Source organism: Mustelus asterias, chromosome 8 (assembly GCF_964213995.1).
Source record: "Mustelus asterias chromosome 8, sMusAst1.hap1.1, whole genome shotgun sequence".
NCBI classification, from domain to species: domain Eukaryota; kingdom Metazoa; phylum Chordata; class Chondrichthyes; order Carcharhiniformes; family Triakidae; genus Mustelus; species Mustelus asterias.
Genome location: NC_135808.1, coordinates 21,665,906 through 21,687,854, shown reverse-complemented (window position 1 = coordinate 21,687,854; position 21,949 = coordinate 21,665,906). Strand labels below are relative to the sequence as shown.

The window sequence follows — 21,949 nt, the reverse complement described above, 5'->3', positions numbered from 1 at the left end:
TTGTTCCGTGCTGGAACTGGCCACGCTGGACATGGGCAGCAACACACGACAGGACAAATCACTGAGATAGAAGCAACATACTGCTGGAATCTGAAACAAAACAGAAAAAGCTGCAAAATCTCAGCAGGACTGACAGCATCTGTGGGGGGAGAAGCTCTGACGAAGGGTCGTCTGGACTCGAAACGTTGGCTCCATTCTCTCTCCCCACAGATGCTGTCAGACTTTCCAGCACTTTCTGTTTTTGTTCCAGGACATATCACATTTGATGAGGGTTCACTAAAGTCAATGTGACTCAGTATTTGCTGGAGAATGTAACAGGCAGACCATCCAGTCCCACCTGTTCTGTGCCCCATTTTCTGCCTAACTGTAACCGTGTTAATGTTTAGTGAGCGGTTTCTTTGGGCCAGCGAGTTTGAACAAAGAACAAAGAACAATACAGCACAGGAACAGGCCCTTCGGCCCTCCAAGCCCGTGCCGCTCCCTGGTCCAAACTAGACCATTCTTTTGTATCCCTCCATTCCCACTCCGTTCATGTGGCTATCTAGATAAGTCTTAAACGTTCCCAGTGTGTCTGCCTCCACCACCTTGCCCGGCAGCGCATTCCAGGCCCCCACCACCCTCTGTATAAAATACGTCCTTCTGATATCCGTGTTAAACATCGCCCCCCCCTCACCTTGAACCTATGACCCCTCGTGAACGTCAGCACCGAACTGGGAAAAAGCTTCCCACCGTTCACCCTATCTATGCCTTTCATAATTTTATACACCTCTATTAGGTCACCCCTCATCCTCCGTCTTTCCAGTGAGAACAACCCCAGTTTTCCCAATCTCTCCTCATAACTAAGCCCTTCCATACCAGGCAACATCCTGGTAAACCTCCTCTGCACTCTCTCTAAAGCCTCCACGTCCTTCTGGTAGTGTGGCAACCAGAACTGGACGCAGTATTCCAAATGCGGCCGAACCAACGTTCTATACAACTGCAACATCAGACCCCAACTTTTATACTCCATGCCCCGTCCAACAAAGGCAAGCATGCCACATGCCTTATTCACTACCTTCTCCACCTGTGACGTCACCTTCAAGGATCTGTGGACTTGCGCACCCAAGTCCCTCTGCGTATCTACACCCTTTATGGTTCTGCCATTTATCGTACAGCTCCCCCTGACGTTAGTTCTATCAAAATGCATCACTTCGCATTCATCTGGATTGAGTTCCATCTGCCATTTCTTTGCCCAAATTTCCAGCCTATCTATATCCTTCTGTAGCCTCTGACAATGTTCCTCACGATCTGCAAGTCCAGCCATTTTCGTGTCGTCCGCAAACTTACTGATCACCCCAGTTACACAGGTAATCACAATGCTAGTTAGTAGTGTGAAACTCAGGCAACAGGACGCAAATCTTTGAAGGGGTTCAATGGGGCGACCAAGCAGCTCACAGTGAAATAATAATCAGCATGTTTGGGCCAATTGTCTGCAGTTTGTGAAAGTGCCTCAACAGCGCCCCCAATGGGAGAAAGGTGGGATCACAGGCATCAGTTTGCGCATGCTCACATCATTCTGCGCAGTTCCGGGTGGGGTAATAACAGGGGAATGAGGGCAGCTTCACTGATTTACAGCCCCAGGATCCAGAGCAATGAGTTGAGATAAGAGTTGCACAATTTTACTGCTTCAAATAGTGATGCACCTCAATGAGCACCCGGAAACAAGGCTTTAGAACTGAAGGCTTTAATACATTAACAATGAAACTACTAACACAAATTCACCCGTTCAGACTGAAGGGGTCCTGCCGGAGCAGGGGGTCTTATACCCTGCCACCGGAGGCGGGACCCCACTGGAGTGTGCCATGATAACACTTAGGACAGGTAAACACCCTAACCCAACAACATAGTACAACCCCCATAACAACAACACCCTAGCCCAACAGTAACACAATAACAACCCCAGTGGTGAACCAACGATGGTTCACCACATTCACCCCTCCTTTAGGAACCAAAGGTGGCGGGGTGGATGAAAACAGACAATGACAAAAAAAATAACAGGATTCACAAGTCCAGACGGTCTGGAGGACCACACCGACGCTGCGATCTTCTCAACACCGGTTGCGAAACCGGAGCAGGTGCTTGCGGTGGCTCTCTCAAAGCAACATCTGGCTGTCCCCTCAAAGACTCCCGGGCCGGCCGGCCCTGATGAGGCGATGGTGTAGGGGATCCTGGAACGTTTGGTGGTGGTGGTGGTGGTGATGATGGTGGCGCCGATCTCCGAGTCTCAGGCAAGCTGTACATGGGAGTAAAAGTGTTATGCACTGGTCCCGGTGCTGACCGCGCCACGTCTGGGGAAGTAATGAGGAGTAGTGGATCTGTGACTGGGGGAATAGGAGCGACAGGAGTTGCTACGTCCCCTGCGGGCGCCAGGTCTCTAATGGAGACAGTGTCCTCTCGCCCGTCAGGATATGCCACATAGGCATACTGAGGGTTGGCGTGGAGGAGTTGGACCGGTTCGACCAAGGGGTCGGACTTGCGAGCCCTCACATGGCGCCGCAGAAGGACGGGTCCTGGGTACGTCAACCAGGCTGGCAATGAGGTCCCCGAGGACGACTTCCGAGGGAATGAGAACATCCTCTCGTGGGGAGTAGCATTGGTTGCCGTACACAGGAGGGAGCGGATAGAATGGAGCGCAGTTGGAAGGACCTCCTGCCACCAGGAGACTGGAAGGCCCTTGGATTTCAGTGCCAGTAGGACAGCCTTCCAGACTGTAGCATTCTCCCTTTCCACCTGTCCGTTACCCCTAGGGTTGTAGCTCGTGGTTCTACTAGAGGCAATCCCGAATGAGAGCAGGAATTGCCTCAAGTCGTTGCTCATGAACGACGAGCCCCTGTCGCTATGAATATAGCAGGGGTACCCGAACAGGGTAAAAAGCTCACTGAATGCCTTGATGACGGTGGAATTCGACGTGTCCGCACAGGGGAAAACAAACGGAAACCGGGAAAATTCGTCTATTATGTTAAGAAAATAGACATTCCGATCCGTTGAGGGAAGGGGGCCCTTAAAATCTACACTCAGCCTCTCAAAAGGGCGAGTGGCCTTGACCAAATGTGCCCGGTCTGGTCGATAAAAGTGTGGTTTGCATTCTGCGCAAATCCGACAACTTCTAGTAACTGACCTGACCTCCTCCACCGAGTAGGGTAGGTTGCGGGCTTTTATGAAGTGGTAGAGTCTGGTGACTCCAGGATGACACAGATCATTGTGGAGAGCCTTCAAGCGGTCCTCCTGCATGATGGCGCATGTTCCGCGCGAGAGGGCATCCGAGGGCTCATTGAGCTTCCCTGGACGATACATAATATCGTAATTATAGGTGGAGAGCTCAATTCTCCACCGCAAGATCTTATCGTTCTTGATCTTGCCCCTCTGCGTGTTACTGAACATAAACGCCACGGATCGTTGATCCGTGATCAGGGTGAACCGCTTACCTGCCAGGTAATGGCGCCAGTGTCTGACTGCCTCCACAATGGCCTGAGCCTCCTTTTCCACCGCTGAGTGCCGAATCTCTGGGCCTTGAAGGGTGCGGGAAAAAAACGCGACGGGCCTGCCTGCCTGGTTTAGTGTGGCGGCTAGGGCGAAGTCCGATGCATCACTCTCCACCTGGAAAGGGATGGATTCATCCACCGCGTGCATCGTGGCTTTCGAGATGTCGCTTTTCAAAACCTTGAAGGCCAATTGGGCCTCCGGCGTAAGTGGGAAGGTCGTGGACTTAATGAGCGGACGAGCTTTGTCCGCGTAGTTGGGGACCCACTGTGCATAATACGAAAAGAACCCGAGGCATCTCCTCAGTGCTTTCGTGCTAGCGGGCAAGGGAAGTTCAGTGAGTGGGCGCATACGGTCTGGATCAGGGCCAATGACCCCGTTTTCCACCACGTATCCGAGGATGGCTAACCTACGCGTACGGAATACGCACTTCTCCCTGTTATAGGTCAGATTCAGGCGAGATGCAGTGCGTAGAAAGTGTTGGAGATTCGTGTCGTGGTCCTGCTGGTCATGGCCGCAGATGGTGACGTTATCCAGGTACGGGAAGGTAGCCCGCAACCCGTTCTGGTCCACCATTCGGTCCATAGCACGCTGGAAGACCGAGACCCCATTGGTGACACCAAATGGAACCCTGAGGAATTGGTATAGACGACCATCCGCCTCAAAAGCCGTATATTGTCGGTCCTCTGGGCGGATGGGGAGTTGATGGTAGGCGGACTTAAGGTCTATGGTAGAAAACACTCGGTACTGCGCAATCTGATTGACCATATCAGAAATGCGCGGGAGAGGATACGCATCCAGCTGCGTGTATCTATTAATGGTCTGACTATAGTCGATGACCATCCGAGGTTTGTTCCCGCTTTTGACTACCACGACCTGCGCTCTCCACGGACTAGCACTGGCCTGTATGATCCCTTCCTTGAGGAGCCGCTGAACCTCAGATCTAATAAAGATCCGGTCCTCAGCGCTGTAACGCCTACTTTTAGTAGCGATGGGCTTGCAGCCAGGTACCAGATTTTTAAAAAGGGATGGTGTCGTGATCTTCAGGGTGGATAGATTGCACGCGGGGCGCTTTGGGCAATTTGGAGGCTGCGGCTGGTTCCCTACTGCCAGTGAAGGGAGTGGCCCACCGTACTGTAGGATCACACTCCTCATGTGGGCCATAAAGTTTAGTCCGAGGAGAAGTGGCGCGCAAAGGTGAGGTAGCACAAGGAGCCTGTATTGCTCGTAAACTGTGCCCTGTACCTCAAGAGTTACCATACATCGTCCTTGGATCGGTACAGACCGGGACTGTGATGCCATGGAAATTGTCTGTTTGGCAGGGAGAACCCGGAGTCCACACCTTTTAGCAGTTTCAGGGTGTATGAAACTTTCGGTGCTCCCACTGTCAAACAGACAATTTACAGTTCTGCCACTAACCTTTACCTCCATCATGGAATGTTCCAGTCTGTAATGCCTGGTCTGATCCAGAGAGATCGACGCCACCGTTGGCCCCTGGGCGTCACTGCATGCTGCCGATGTGGATGCTGAGGACCCCTGCTGGTCGCTGCTGCATGCTGCCGATGTGGATGCTGAGGACCCCTGCTGGTCGCTGCTGCATGCTGCCGATGTGGATGCTGAGGACCCCTGCTGGTCGCTGCTGCATGCTGCCGATGTGGATGCTGAGGACCCCTGCTGGTCGCTCCTAGTCGTCGTGGACCATGATGGCCGCCCCCATGAATCGCATGTGGCCGAGGGCTCCAAGCGCAGCGACTCCTGGTGGTCTTCCTCCTCCTCTGTCTGCCACGATGGCGCCGTCCTGAGATCGCACGTGGTCGGACCTCGTGGGTACTGCAGCGCCGAAAGAGATGGTCTCCGTTCTGGAGGGTTACAAGCTGCACTGCCGTTTTTAGGTTTGGACCTGCAGACTTTGCCGTAGTGGCCTTTTTTACCGCACTGGCTGCAGATTGCCGTTCTTGCCGGACACTGTTGCCGTGGATGCTTGGCCCCACCGCAAAAATAGCATCGCTGGCCACCTGGAGCTGCCGCCGTCGTCGAATCGATCTGGGAGCGCGGGTTCGCGGGGCGAGGAGGGAGCAGAGCTTGCTCCAACCACGTTGACTGCACGTGGTCCTCGGGGTACAGCGCCAAGCTCTTCGACGCCGCCTCCAACCTCACGGCCATCCCCATTGCCTGGGTCAAGTTGAGTTTCCCCTTTTCTAATAATTTAAGTCTGATGTACGAGGACCCTACCCCTGCTACGAACGCGTCTCGGGCGAGGTCTTGCATGTACTGCTCGGCGGAGACATCCTTACAGTCACAACCCCTGGCAAGCTGCAGGAGTTCATTGGCGTAGTCTTCTATGGTCTCGCCCGACTGCCGACGTCGTGTAGCGAGGAGATAACGAGCGTGAATCTCGTTGGGTGGCGTAATGTACCTATTCTTTAGGAGCTCGACGGCACCCTGGTAAGTGGAAGCTGCACGAATGGCTAGGTAAATCGTGTCGCTTACCCTTGCGTGGAGGACCTGGAGTCTATCACTGTCTGTAGTGATAGCTACCGAGGCTGCCAGGTAGTCCTCGAAGCACTTCCACCAATGTTCGAACGTGTTAGCTGCACCGACCGCACGTGGGTCCAGTGTCAGACGATCCGGTTTTAGGATCTGTTCCATATTCTCAGTTAATGTATTAAATTGATGCACCTCAATGAGCACCCGGAAACAAGGCTTTAGAACTGAAGGCTTTAATACATTAACAATGAAACTACTAACACAAATTCACCCGTTCAGACTGAAGGGGTCCTGCCGGAGCAGGGGGTCTTATACCCTGCCACCGGAGGCGGGACCCCACTGGAGTGTGCCATGATAACACTTAGGACAGGTAAACACCCTAACCCAACAACATAGTACAACCCCCATAACAACAACACCCTAGCCCAACAGTAACACAATAACAACCCCAGTGGTGAACCAACGATGGTTCACCACAAATAGGGTAAATGCCTTTCTTCTGTAAATATGTTTCAAGTAGACGTGATTCCAGGAAATTTAAAAAAATCCCTCTGTAACTAATTTATTTTTGGAGATTTGAACTTTGCGCCATCGTTTCAGTGCAACCATCTTATGATTTTGCCCCTCTTTTTTTAACATTGACTTCAATGGCAAGAAAAATAGTGAAAAATGCAAATTGAACCCATCAACTCCTTTTCTGGAAGAATAAACATGGAAACAGGAATGTGTGAGTGTAATTAAATTGGCCCCTATTTACCTTGCCTGATCATTTAAAAGGGGCGATGCTGCATTGCCAGGAACAGCTAAAAGTCCTGGTTGCTACTCGGCCCAAACGACCACAGACAACAAATAGCGCAGTCAGCCCACCGTGTCTGGGTCATTAAAAGCCGCACAATGAATACTGGGCGGTCGATTCAATACGACCCAGTTTTTCCAACTGCCAAGATGACTTTTTCCCCCAAACTTCCCCTTTCTTTATTTTCAGGGAGTTCGTTAAGCTGGTGGGTGGTCAGAGTGATGGGATGTGAGAGGGGCAATGCCACGCTGGGTACTGGGGCATTAACCCTGGGTCAGTGAGTGATGGGGTGTGAGAGGGGCAATGCCAGGCTGGGTACTGGGGCATTAACCCTGGGTCAGTGAGTGATGGGGTGTGAGAGGGGCAATGCCAGACTGGGTACTGGGGCATTAACCCTGGGTCAGTGAGTGATGGGGTGTGAGAGGGGCAATGCCAGGCTGGGTACTGGGGCATTAACCCTGGGTCAGTGAGTGATGGGGTGTGAGAGGGGCAATGCCAGGCTGGGTACTGGGGCATTAACCCTGGGTCAGTGAGTGATGGGGTGTGAGAGGGGCAATGCCAGGCTGGGGACTGGGGCATTAACCCTGGGTCAGTGAGTGATGGGGTGTGAGAGGGGCAATGCCAGGCTGGGTGGAGATCTTGCTCTCGGTTTGGAATCAGTGTTTTGGGGTTCATGCCCTGATCTCTGTGTGTGTGTGTGTGTGTGTGAGGGTGATGGTGTTTTTAGGGTGTCTATCCTGAATTCTCTCTCTCTCTATTTCAGGCTCTCACTCTCTCCGGTATTTCTTCACGGGAATGACTCCGATCCCGGGTTTCCCGGAGTTTGTGGCTGTCGGTTATGTGGACGGTGTCCAGTTTGTGATGTACGACAGCGATCGGAGGGAGCTGATCCCCCGGGAGCAGTGGATGGTGGAGAGCGAGGGTCCGGCAGCCTGGGAGCGGAAGAAGATCTTCACAGAGGAGCAGGAGATGTATTTGAAAGCTGATATTCCGCTCTACATGTCCCGCAGCAACCAGACAGGAGGTGAGTGCTCACTCTCCCAGCACCCGGGGATCCAGGTGGGAATGAGGTGAAACCCAGAGTGGATCAGCAACCGAGAGCCAGAGGCTCATTGGCTGCGATTGGAGATGTGACAGGAAATGTGATTGGCTGTGAATGTGTGGAGGGATTGTTTCCAGGGAGACTGGCTCGGATTGGCTGTTTGTGTTTCTGATCCACTGGGATCCATCTCTACCAGCTGATGACTGGCTGTGACCTGAGGAATGATGGGACCACGAGTGGATTCAACCAGTACGGGTGGGACTGACATGATTTTCTCAGTTTCGACAAGGATCACATGGTGTGGGTGACCCCGTGCCCTGGGGAGAGATCACCAAAAACAAGTTGGACAGGAATATGGCCAATAGCGAGCAATGGAAACATTACCTGGAGGTGGAGTGTATCGAGTGGCTGAGGAAATACCTGGAGTACGGACAGAGTTAATTGAGAGTCGGTGAGTGAGGGGGGAGTGAGAGTCGGTGAGTGAGGGGGGAGTGAGAGTCGGTGAGTGAGGGGGGAGTGAGAGTTGGTGAGTGAGGGGGGGAGTGAGAGTCGGTGAAGGGGGTGATGCCGGGACTCTCTATCTCGAGGTTCCTGTACTGACTCCTCTTTCTTTCTCTCTCAGTTGCCCCCGTCGTGTCCTTTACCCGTCTGGGTGATTCTAACCGGCTGTCCTGTGCCGTCACCGGGTTTTACCCACAAGACATCGAGGTGAATCTGTGGAGAGACGGAGTGGTGATTGATGAGACTCTGTCCAGTGGGATCTTACCCAATCACGACAGCACCTACCAGATCCGGAAATGGGTAGAGTTTGACCCAGAGGACCAGGCCGAGTATTCCTGTCGGGTGGAACACAGCGGGATGAAGGAGACACTGGTGGTGATTTACAGTGAGACTGTTTCTCACTGTTAGAGAGGACCCAGCCTCAGACCAGGATCACAGGAGTGAGGGTCAGTGCTGAGCTGTCAGCCCAGGACAGCCTGAGGCCCGGGATACAGAGAGAGGGAAATAAATATTAACCTTCAATGTGTTATATATCATGGCACCACCATTAGAGGGAAATAATTGTGTGTCCATGGATTTGACATGAAACATACCCCACTGTATCCTGCTGTATTACAGAGCAACAGGATCCAGTATCTTGTGGGATATTACAGGATGGATAAGGCCCGGTGTACCATGGGATATTACAGCCTGACCGGGCCCGGTGCATCCTGGGAAATAACTGGGAGTACAGGACCCGTTGCGTTATTGGACATTACAGTGGGACAGGGCGCTGTGTATCATGAGATCCTTTAATTGGTCAGGGCCCAGTGTATCCTGCGATATTACAGTCAGGACAAGGCCAAGTGTATCCTCGGATGTTACTGTGCACAAGGGCCTGGTTTACTTGGGATATTAGAGTATGACAGAGCCCAGTGTGTCCAGGGATATTATTGTACGACAAGACCCAGTGCATTTTGGGATATTATTGACGCACGGGTAGCAGTGTATCCTGGGATTACAGTGCGATAGAGCCCAGAGTATCCTGGGATATTAAAGTATGAATGGTGCTTGTGTATCCTGGGATATTACAGTAGCACAGCACCTGGTGTATCATTGGACATTAGAGTAAGTCTGGACCTGGGGTGTTCTGGGATATTACAGTGTGGTGGGGCCCAGTGTATGTGGGATATTGCAGCATGACAGGACCTAGTGTATCCTGGGATACTGCAGTAATACAGAATGCAGTGTATCCTGGGATATTATAATAGGACAAATCCTAGTGTATCCTGAGATATTGCAGCCTTACAGGGCCCGGTGTATCCTGGGATATTACAGGAGGTGGGGCACCGTGTGCCTGGGACATCAGAGGATGGACAGATCCTGGTGTATCCTGGGATATTACTGTATGCGATGACACAGTGTATCCTGGGATATTACAGGAGGTAGGGCACCGTGTGCCTGGTATATTCGAGGATACAGTAAGAAGTCTCACAACACCAGGTTAAAGTCCAACAAGTTCATTTGGTAGCAAAAGCCAGTAGCTTTCGGAGCTCTGCTCCTTCGTCAGGTAAGTGGGAGTTCTGTTCACAAACAGGGCATATAAAGACACAAACTCAATTTACAAAATAATATGAATAGAACTCCCACTTACCTGACGAAGGGGCAGCGCTCCGAAAGCTCCTGGCTTTTGCTACCAAATAAACCTGTTGGACTTTAACCTGGTGTTGTGAGACTTCTTACTGTTTTTTCCCCAGTCCAACGCCGGCATCTCCACATCATATTAGAGGATAGACAGAGCCCAATATATCCAAGGAACAATACTTTTCACTGTGTACCGATACATGTGACAATAATAAATCATCTCAAATATTACAGTAGGACCGGACCCAGTGCATCCTGGGAGTTTACTTCAGTCAGATTCAGATCAATGTTCAGAAAAATAATGGAATTCCTTCTATTGGAGACAATTCATGGAAATCTAGAATCAAATACTATAACAATGAATATTCAGCATGGATTTTGAAATGGAAAATCTTGTTTTACTCCAATTAGTGCATTTTTTGAGGATGTAACAAAGGGAATAGACAATGGTAATGTAATAGATATAATATCATATAATTTTTCAAATGTAATAGAAAAGGGGGTTCGTGATGGACTGATTGACAAGGTCAAAGCATGTGGAGTTAGGGGATGAGTGACAGAATGGATCACTCGCTGACTTTGGGACAGAAAGCAGAGAGCGTGACTAAAGGGAGTTATTCGGAGTGACAGAAAGTGGAAAATGTATTTTTTCTATTCATTCGCGGGACATGGGTGTCGCTGGCTGACCAGCATTTATTGCCCATCCCTAGTTGCCCTTGGGAAGATGGTGGTGACCTGCCTTCCTAATCGCTGCACTTCATGTTCTGTGGGTTGACCCACAATGCTGTTAGGGAGGGAAACCTAGGATTTTGACCCAGTGACCTCGAAGGAATGGTGATATATTTGCAAGTCAGGATGGTGAATGGCTTGGAGGAGAACTTGCAGTTGGTGGTCTTCCCATTTATCTGCTGCCCTTGTCCTCCAAGATGGAAGTGATCGTGTGTTTGGAAGGTGCTGTCTAAGGATCTTCAGTGAATTGCTGCAGTGCATCTTGTAGATAGTACACACTGCTGCTACTGAGCACCGGTGGGAGACGGATTGAATATTTGTAGATGTGGTGCCAATCAAGCGGGCTGCTTTGTCCTGGATGGTGTTGAGCTTCTTGAGTGTTGTTGGAGCTGTACCCATCCAGGCAAGTGGGGAGTATTCCATCACACTCCTGACTTGTGCCTTGTAGATGGTGAATAGGCTCTGGGGAGTCAGGAGGTGAGTTACTTGCCACAGTATTCCTCGCCTCTGATCTGTCTTGCAGCCATTGTGTTTATGTGTTGAGGATGATGTGGAGATGCCGGCGTTGGACTGGGGTGAACACAGTCAGAGGTTTAACAACACCAGGTTAAAGTCTGACAGGTTTATTTGGTAGCAAATACAATAAGCTTTTGGAGCGCTGCTCCTTCGTCAGATGGAGTGGAAATGTGCTCTCAAACAGTGCACAGAGACACAAAATCAAGTTACAGAATACTGATTAGAATGCGAATCCCTACAGCCAGCCAGGCCTTAAAGATACAGACAATGTGGGTGGAGGGAGCATTAAGCACAGGTTAAAGAGATGTGTATTGTCTCCAGACAGGACAGCCTGCAAGTCCAGGAGGCAAGCTGTGGGGGTAACTGATAATGTGACATAAATCCAACATCCTGGTTTTGGCCGTCCTCATGTGTGCGGAACTTAGCTATCAGTTTCTGCTCAGCAACTCTGCGCTGTCGTGTGTCGTGAAGGCCGCCTTGGAGAACACTTACCCGAAGAACCAAGTGCTCCCCCACAAGAAGAGAACAGTCTTGCCTGGTGATTGTCGAGTGGTGTTCATTCATCCGTTGTCGTAGCGTCTGCATGGTTTCCCCAATGTACCATGCCTCGGGACATCCTTTCCTGCAGCGTATCAGGTAGACAATGTTGGCCGAGTTGCAAGAGTAGGTACTGTGTACCTGGTAGATGGTGTTCTCATGTGAGATGATGGCATCCATGTCGATGGTCCGGCACGTCTTGCAGAGGTTGCTGTGGCAGGGTTGTGTGGTGTCGCGTTCACTGTTCTCCTGAAGGCTGGGTAGTTTGCTGCGGACAATGGTCTGTATGAGGTTGCGCGGTTGTTTGAAGGCAAGAAGTGAGGGTGTGGGGAAGGCCTTGGCGAGATGTTCGTCTTCATCAATGACATGTTGAAGGCTCCGGAGGAGATGCCGTAGCTTCTCCGCTCTGGGGAAGTACCGAACAACGAAGGGTACTCTGTCCACCATGTCCCGTGTTTGTCTTCTGAGGAGGTCGGTGCATCGGAACTGTTGATCGATGAGTCGAGCACCATATCCTGTTCTTATGAGGGCATCTTTCAGCGTCTGGAGGTGTCTGTTGCGATCCTCCTCATCCGAGCAGATCCTGTGTATTCGGAGGGCTTGTCCGTAGGGGATGGCTTCTTTAACGTGTTTAGGGTGGAAGCTGGAGAAGTGGAGCTTCGTGAGGTTATCTGTGGGCTTGCGGTACAGTGGGGTGCTGAGGTGACCGTCCTTAATGGAGATGCGTGTGTCCAAGAATGCAACCGATTCCGGAGAGTAGTCCATGGTGAGTCTGATGGTTGGATGGAACTTGTTGATGTAATCATATACTTGTTTCAGTGATTGCTCACCATGACTCCAAAGGAAGAAAATATCATCGATGTATCTGGTGAATAGCATCGGTTAAAGGTCCTGTGCGGTGAAGAAGTCTTGTTTGAACCTGTGCATGAAGATGTTGGCATATTGAGGTGTGAATTTGGTCCCCGTGGCTGTTCCGTGTGTCTGGATGAAGAACTGGTTGTTGAAGGTGAAGACATGGTGGTCCAGGATGAAGCGGATGAGTTGTATAATTGCATCTCGAAACTGCCAGTTTCCAAGGGTCATAGAATCCGACAGTGCAGAAGGAGGCCATTCGGCCCATCCGGCCTGCACTGACTACAATCTCACCCAGGCCCTATCCCCACAACCCAATGCATTCACCCTAGCTAGTCACCCTGATACTAAAGGGCAATTTAGTATGGCCAATCCACCTAACCTGCATATCTTTGGACTGGGGGAGGAAACCGGAACACCCGGAGGAAACCCACGCAGACACGGGGAAAATGTGAAAACCCCACACAGACAGTGACCCAAGCAGGGAATCGAACCCAGATCCCTGTGAGGCAGCAGCGTAATCACTGTACCAACGTGGTGCCCTCCACTGTGCCACTGTGGCGCTCGTGTGAGTCCTCTCGGTCCATAATTATCTATGGGGCAGATTTTGACCAGGTGACTGAGGATGGGGATGCAGTTTGTGAATGGGATATAGAGTCATAGATGTTTACAGCATGGAAACAGGCCCTTCAGCCCAACTTGTCCATGCCGCCCTTTTTTTTTAAACCCCTAAGCCAATCCCAATTGCCCGCATTTGGCCCATATCCCTCTATACACATCTTACCCATGTAACTATCTAAATGCTTTTTAAAAGACAAAATTGTATCCGCCTCTACTATTACCTCTGGCAGCTTGTTCCAGACACTCACCACCCGCTGTGTGAAGATATTGCCCTTCTGGACACTTTTGTATCTCTCCCCTCTCACCTTAAACCGATGCCCTTTAGTTTTAGACTCCCCTACCTTTGGGAAAAGATATTGACTATCTTGCTGATCTGTGCCCCTCATTATTTTATAGACCTCTATAAGATCACCCCTCAGCCTCCTACGCTCCAGAGAAAAAAGTCCCAGTCTATCCAGCCTCTCCTTATAACTCAAACCATCAAGTCCTGGTAGCATCCGAGTAAATCTTTTCTGCACTCTTTCTGGTTTAATGATATCCTTGCTATAATAGGGTGACCAGAATGGGGAGGGAAAATGGCAAAAGGGAATGGGGAATGGGAGAGGTGAGATGTGGATGGGGAAATCTGGAGGGGTAATGAGAAGGAAGAATGGGAGGAGGAAGGAGGGAGCAAATGGCTAACTAGGAATGGGAAGGGATTTAGGATCGGGAATTGCTGAGGAAAATGGAGGAACGTTTCTGAGAAGGAAGAGATGGGGAAATAAAAGGGACACAGAATATCCAGGAGAAAAATGTGAGAGGGGGGATTGGGAAGCTATGTACTGGGGAGGAAGAAAGGAGAGAGGAGATGGGGATGGCCAAACTATGCGGCTATTATATGTGAGGTAGTGGACTTATTAATTATTCTGTTCACTTTAATTTACATAGTAACTCAACACAGAAAAACTGGGATTTGTATCCAGTTTGCATTGGAACTCACCCCTTCCCGCTATCTCTGGACTTCCTCCAGCGCAGACCTTCTTCCGTATTGGAAAAGATGAACATAGGAACAGGAGTCGACCATTCAGCCTGTCGAACCTGCCAGCCATTTTATATGATCAAGGCGGGATTGGACACTCCAGTGCTTTTTACTCCCACTATCCCCATAACATTTACTTTATTCTTGATGAGAAATCTATCAATCTCTACCTTAAGCGTACACAATGATTGAGCTTCCATTGCCCTCTGAGGTAGAGAATTCCAAAGACTCACAACCATCTGCGTCAAGAAATTTCTCATCTCTGTTCTAAGTACTATCCCCTTTATTTTGTCATTGTGGATGCTTTTCCTAGACTCCCCAATAAAGGGGTAACATCTTATCTGCATCTACCCTGTCTATTCCTTTCAGTATTTTTGTAGGCTTCATTGAGATTACTTCTCATTCTTCGAAACTCTCGAGAATACAGGCCCAGTTTGCCCAATCTCTCTTTACAAGACAGTTCTGTTATCCCCTGAACAAGTCTGGTTGCACTCCCGCTGTGGCAATAATATTCTTTCTGAGGTAAGGGGACCAGAATTGCAAACAGTACTCCAGGTATGGTCGAACCAATCTTCTACAATATTGAAGCAAGACCTCATTAATCCTGTACTCAAATCATCTTGTGTTAAAGGCTAACATTCCATAAGTCTTCCTGATAACTTGCTGCATCTGACTGCTAGCCTTCAGTGACCCATGGACAAGAACATTCAAGTCCCTTTGTATATCTGCACTTTCTAATTTCTTACCATTCAGGAAATGCTCTGCACATCTATTCCTTCTACCAAAATGGATTATCTCACATTTTTCCACATTACATTCCATCTGCCATGTTCTTGTTCACTTACTAATTCTGCCCAAATCCTCCTGTAGCTGCTTTAAATCTTCCTCACAGCACACATTCCCACCTAGCTTTGTGTTGTCTGTGAAATTGGAAATATTACATTTTGTCCTCACATAGTCGTAGAGGCGGGTACAATTTTGTCTTTTAAAAAGCATCAAGACAGTTACATGGGTAAGACGGATGTAGAGGGATATGGGCCGAAAGCGGGCAATTGGGACTAGCTTAGTGGTTAAAAAAGGGCGGCATGGACAAGTTGGGCCAAAGGGCCTGTTTCCCTGCTCTAAATTTCTATGACTTTATGTCTCTAAATGCCAATTGTGTCCGGCTGGACGGGAACATCCCACCAGCAGGCGTGCCGATAAGATTCCGCGCTATTCCTCTATCTTTCTCAGCCCCACATTAACACTACCCTAAAAGGTAAATCTCTGACCACCGTCTTGGTCACCTGCCCAAATATCTCCTTGTGCACTTTGATATTATGTTAGATAATCCATTTCTGTGATGCAACCTGGACCGTTTTTATTAAAATAAAGATATTTGATAACTGAAAGTTAATCCAAAAGCATAACGGTTAAAGGGAAATATTGCGGTGGCTGGATAACTGAATTAAAGAACAGGAAGTGTTGGATAAACTCTGGCAGAGTGCATGGAGCAAGAAATAGAGCTGACGTTTCGAGTCGAACATGATGTTGAATCCAGAGAGAGGAGGTCACTTGGCCCCTTTAATCTGTTCCATTACTCAGAAGGATCACGGCTGGACGTCCATCGCAACAGTCCTGCACTCCATCCATGTCCCTCAATTTCCGTGGCGGATTTCGGCAGAGAGATCAAGGATATATTTTTCTTTGATTTCTATGCGAGTGGTGATGTAAAGAAGCAGTGGACAGAGAACAAGTTGACAATTGCTTGAAAACCAGGGAAGGGACTCGGCCCCATCCATCCAAGCAGCCGTTGATCTGAGACGCTGGGGTATTCGGATCCTCTGTCCCAGCTCTCTCACACATGGTTCCGTCTCTCTGCACAAGCCCTAGAATAGAGCTGGTGCAACTAAAAACACACATCAGAAGGGAGGAAGAGAGCGAAGGTTTGCTGGAGGGAATTCAGTGTGGGAATGAAAGGAGAATCAATAAAATGTTTCTAAATTAGTTGATACACATTATGGTTTATTGACACAGGAAAACTTCAGCATTTGGGGTATTTGGCTTTTCCAAATGTATTTTTCTTTCTGAGCTGATCTGAGGAGATGAGAACTGCATGTGCGGAGGCTGGGGACTGACTGTGGCTGTTGTTTCCTCCTCTTGTGCTGAGGGGGTGCTCTGACACTTCTCATTCCCCTCCAAACCTCATCTATACTCTGTCATGACTTGGGTATTTATTAGATTTTTGGTAATTCCAGTTGTCATTCTTTTGATGGAAGTCTGGGGATAAATGATATCTTCATGGAATAGTGACACTGGCCCTCTTCTAGGTTTTTCTCAGTTGTTCTTTGATTGATTAATGAATTGAATAATTGATGAAACTGGATATTTCACCGCATGCTTTAACTGCTCCCTGAATTTGGACTGAGTGACTGCATAAATAAATGTGTTTGTGCAACAATTTAAATCCACCAGCATCACTGAAACTTCTGCAAAGACATATAGAGAATCACTGTAAGATTCAGAGTTCATTCCTGTAATTGTATAATATAAGAAATTTGTAACATATAAAAGCCACAGGAGTATGAAACTGCCGGATATGGTGAAGAGTAAAATCACAGACTTCCTCCTGCTTTCCATCTCTGTGTCACTGTGATTCTCTCCCTTGCTCTGACCCCTCAGTCCCTTACGGACTCGACTAGTCACTAAAATGTATCTGACCGTCAGGCTGTTGAGCAACAGAATTGAAACATATGGGAGAAACGGGGTTAAAACCTTTCCAAACCTGTCAAATCCCACCCATCCTGGATCAGTATAATAGCTTTGCTTATCTTTGCAAAACCAGGGAACATTGTCGATTACCTCTTCGGGTTCAAATCTAAAGTAGGAGGGAACATTCTTTAAACACAGCAGAATGCTGGTTGTTGAAAGAATGGCAGTTGCGGTTCTCTTGGTGCAATATTTTGTTTTCAGCTGCTGGCAACAAATGGCCACAAATCGATCAACGGAAAAAGTGACGGTGAACCAGACAGAACATTCTGTGGTTGCAAAAAGCAGTACAAAGGTAACACAACATACAGGAGTGATTTCTAGGACAGATACAGGGAAATAATAAGGACCTATCCGATAGAGTAAGACTGAACTGATAATGAACAGTCGATCCGCTGTTGCCATGGCCACCAGGTAACGAGTGGTGCAAGTTGAGAGGCCGCACCTGCCCCGGGACAGAATCAATATCGCAGCAAAGTTAACTGTAAGAGAGAAATGAGAATGGAAATTATCATGCAGAGATTCTGTTTGTCTGATTGTTGGAGTCAGGGGCAATCAATCAATCAGCAACCAAGACCAACCTAGAATTGAACGTATCGACCTTCAATGGGGACTGGAAAGGAGGGGGGTGGGGGGGAGGGGGAGGGGGTTGGAGAGTGGTTGTGGAGCAAATTCATCCAAACCCAAATTTGATGATTTTCAGGTTCAGTGGGGGAGGGGGGAGGAGGGACGGGGAGGGTCAATAAACCCAACCTAAGTCTAACCATTTTCTAATTTAATGCTGGAGGGGTGCGGAGGGTGGGGAAGGGAGGGAGCGTTGACTGGAGGGCAGTGAATATTTAATCATCCTCAATATTATGATCAGGCTTGCAACCTCCTAGTTCACCTATCAACGCAACAGGTCCACAGCAGACACAATTTCCCTGGCCATACACTCAACCCTAGAACACCTGGACAAGAAGGCCACTTAGGTCAGGCTCTTTTTTATCGACTACAGCTCAGCCTTCAACAGCATTACCCCAACAAAACTCATCTCCAAACTCCGTTGCCTCGGGCTCAGCTCCTCCCTTCGTGACTGGATCCTGGACGTCTGAACCCACAGACCGCAATCAGTAAGGATAGACAACAAGGCCTCCTCCATGATTATCCAGCATTCTGACGGTCAGAGGACAGAGATGAGGAGAAAGGTCTTCACTCAGGGAGTAGTCAGCCTGTGGAATTCGCTAACACATTAAGTAGCTGAGGCCAAAACATTGTATGTTTTTAAGAAGCAGTTAGATATAACACTTGTGGCGAAGGGAATGAAAAGAAATGGGGACAAGGCAGGATACAGCTATTGAGTTGGATGATCAGCCATGAACAAAATGAAAGGTGGAGCAGGCATGAATGGGCAAATGGCCTCCTCCTGCTCCTATTCTCTGTATTTCTATGTTTCTATGCAAGAGACAGAAGCAGGAGAGTGAGAGGAACATGTGTTTGCACCAGGATTGATACAGGAAGAGGCAGAGGAAGGTTGGTAAAATGTGCAAAATGAGGGTAAAGGGTATCCTGGCAGGAAGGGAAAGGCATGATGCCAGGAACATGCAAAAAGTGATTGGCATTGTTAAGGTCCCTTTGAAACAACGTGACATCTGAGGAAGTCGTGTTGTGGGAGGTGGTATCACTGGAAAAGCTGGAACAGAGACTGAGCTAAAGGGAGGATGGAAATGGACTTCCTCTAAGAAGCAGGCTGGGAGGATGTCTAATTAAGCAGGGGGGCTCAGTGGATTTATAATAGACATTGTTGCACAGTCATGCTCTGATAAGGAGATAGGGAAGTCAAGGAAGGGAAGCTTCAGAGATAGAACTGGTTGTGTGAAACAGGGATCTTTTATTAAAGTTAAAGTTTATTTATTAATCACAAGTTATCTTATATTAACACTGCAATGAAATTACTGTGAAAATTCCCTAGTCGCCACAGTCCGGTGCCTGTTCGTGTACACTGAGGGGAAATTTATCATGACCAATTCACCTAATTTGCACATCTTTGTCCTGTGGGGGGACTGTGTTGAAAGATATGTAAGGGTAATATATAAATGGTATATTTCAGAATTGTGTCGAACTTGAAGCTAACTTTCTGTGTGAAGAAAACATAAAAAAGTCAAAGGAGTCATTGAGTAAGACAAGGTAAAGATAAAGGCCACATAGATTGCTCTCTCCAGCACGTGGTCGAACACTTGGTAAATTACAAGCCCTGTAAAGTATATTAATAAGCACCCGGACAACAAGGGCGGCACAGTGGCACAGTGGTAAGCACTGGTTCGATTTCCGGCTTGGGTCTCTGTCTGTGCGGAGTCTGCATGTTCTCCCTGTGTCTGCCTGGGTTTCCTCCGCGTGCTCTGGTTTCCTCCCACACTCCAAAGATGTGGGGGTTCGGTGGATTGGCCATGCTAAATTGCCCCTAATGTCAGGGGGATTAGCAGCGTAAATACGTGGGGTTACGGGAATATGACCTGGGTGGGGTTGTGTTCGGTGCAGACTCAATGGGCCAAGTGGCCTCCTTTGCACAGTGGGGATTCTATCCTACGAACAAGGGGCGGCCCCCTTCACGTGTAAGTCCTCAGCAGGCAAACGCTGTCAGATGGACAATGAACCTGGGAAGAAGGAGAACCTCCAAATGAAAAGTCGCCTGACATTTCCTCTAGAGGGCAGAATGCTATTACCACAAGCACTGAGACCAACTCAGTCCATGCCAATCATCGGTTCGACCTCTGGGATCAATGAGCCGGCCTCGCCTGTCATCGATAATAAGCTTGTCCTGTATATTTAGCGAATGCATTCTCTCTCAACTGTTACTTCTTAACAGACTTAATAAACTACTTTGAGATGACAGACAAATGCTCTGTTGCCTCTTTTATGTGCCTCTGACATCCTGAAATTCTACAGTGCAGAAAGAGGCCATTCGACTCATCGAGTCTACACCGACCACAATCCCACCCAGGCCCTATCCCCATATCCCTCCATATTTACCCGCTAATCCCTCTGACCGACGCATCTCAGGACACTAAGGGGCAATTTTAGCATGGCCAATCAACCTAACCCACACATCTCTGGACTGTGGGAGGAAACCGGAGCACCCGGAGGAAACGCACGCAGACACGAGGAGAATGTGCAAACTCCACACAGATAGTGACCCAAGCCGGGAATCGAACCCAGGTCCCTGGAGCTGTGAGGCAGCAGTGCTAACCACTGTGCTACCGTGCCGCCCCAAAATCTTACAATGTGAAGATGAAGGAGCTGCGGGACATTAACAGCAATGTGACGAATCATTGGCCGCGATTTTCCCGTCGTGAACCGCAACATTTCTGGCGGGCCGTGGTGGGAGATGCGCGTCGCCGGCCTTGTACCGGGATTTGCGCAGGCGCATCTCCCAGAGCCGGTCAGACCACGCTGGAAACTGGCGGGAAGGCAGGTAAGTCATTCGAATCTGCTTTTAATACGTCTTAAATGTATTTTCAATCTAATCATCGGGAATTTTCAGGTCCCGATTGAATCTCTCACCCCGCCAGGAGTACTTCATTCGGGGGGGGGGGGGGGGGGGTTTACACCAGCTCCCTATGTTCAGGGAACTAGCGAGAGACCCCGCTGAAATGAAGGGGGGGGGGGCTATTGGAGCCCCCCCAGGAGGTCGGGCGGCGGGGGGATGGTGCCCCTTGACAGTGGCAGCCTGTGGCCCCTGGCACTGCTCAAGGGGCAAAGTGCCCATGCCCATGGAGCACCTTGACATTGCCCATCAGGCATGGGTAGTGTCAATGGGGTGGGGCCTATTGTGGGCAGGTCCTGGGGAGAAGCTGCCACTCTGCAGACAGGATCGGTCTGGAATGGAGAGAGGGCAGCGATTGGGGCGGGCTGGGTGGGGGGCGGGGGGTGATCTGCCTGGGGGGGGGCCTCCGGGGGGTGGGGGGGGGGGGTCTGATGCGGGGGGGGGAGGGTCAGCAGTGGGGGGGGTTCTGCCAGGGTGAGGGAGGTGGGGGGATCACCACTGCTGGTGGGGGGGGGGGGGGAATGGGCTGTACATCAGGGCGCTCCAGGTCGGGGGGATCAAGGCTGGCCCGGGAATTGTTGTGGGGGCCGTGATTGGGCCATGGAAGGTGCTGGAGGGGTAGCACTGTGGGGGTCCCGGGCTGGCCAGCGATTGAGTTGGCCAGCAAGTGGGGAGTCTGACAGATCGGGGCCACTGCACATGCGCAGAGCTCCAGAAATGTCAAACTCCGGCGTGAACTGGCCCCGCCCCCCTGCAACTTTAATGAGATTCATGACTGGGACTTCTGCTGTGCACAGAGTGCGGAGATTCAGGTGAGAAGCTGAACTGACAGAACTGCCGGGATTTAGAACAGTTTTCCCACCAATTCAGCACTTTTGGGAGAATCGTGATCATTGTTTCAGTTCTGGGTGAAAGAATGAAGTGGAATCAAGACAGCCCTCAAGACACCAGAAAACAGAATGGACGGTGTGGAGCTGAGTAGAGCTGGAAGAAATATCCCTTACATATCCTTCAAAAAAGCAGCAGTGCTGGGATTGATTGGCTTCCCATAGCAACTCCCATGCAAAGATGTCCCAGTGTGTACACCTCTTATTCTTCTAAATTCAAGAGGGTACAGCACAGTCTCCCCCAGCTTAATTAGACATCCTGCCAGCCTGTTTAGTCTTATTCTTCTAAATTCAAGAGAGTCTCCTCAAGCTCTCTTCATTGGACAAGGCTGCCACCCCAGAAATCGGTTCAGCAGAACTCTACTGGACCTCTGGGAAGATGTTGATGCATTGCTGCATTCACTGTCATCCAGAGACCTAGGCCAATGCTCTGGTGGACGGCAAATGGTGAAATCTGCAGTCAACAAAAATCTGGTATTCATGAAAGCATTGTGGATTGTCGATATGCTTTAAGTGAGGAAATTAGCATGTGACTCCAGATCCACAGCAA

General features: G+C 49.5%; 1 protein-coding gene and 1 pseudogene across 1 annotated transcript in view; one reads left to right on the top strand and one right to left on the bottom strand.

Moving 5' to 3' along the window:
• The window catches only part of LOC144497682 (uncharacterized), a 273,548-nt gene that overhangs the window by 204,657 nt on the left and 46,942 nt on the right, over nucleotides 1-21,949 (bottom strand). The gene's annotated exons all lie outside the window — the stretch shown is intronic.
• LOC144497515 (major histocompatibility complex class I-related protein 1-like) overlaps nucleotides 7,569-21,949 on the top strand; it is a 44,172-nt pseudogene continuing 29,791 nt past the window's right edge.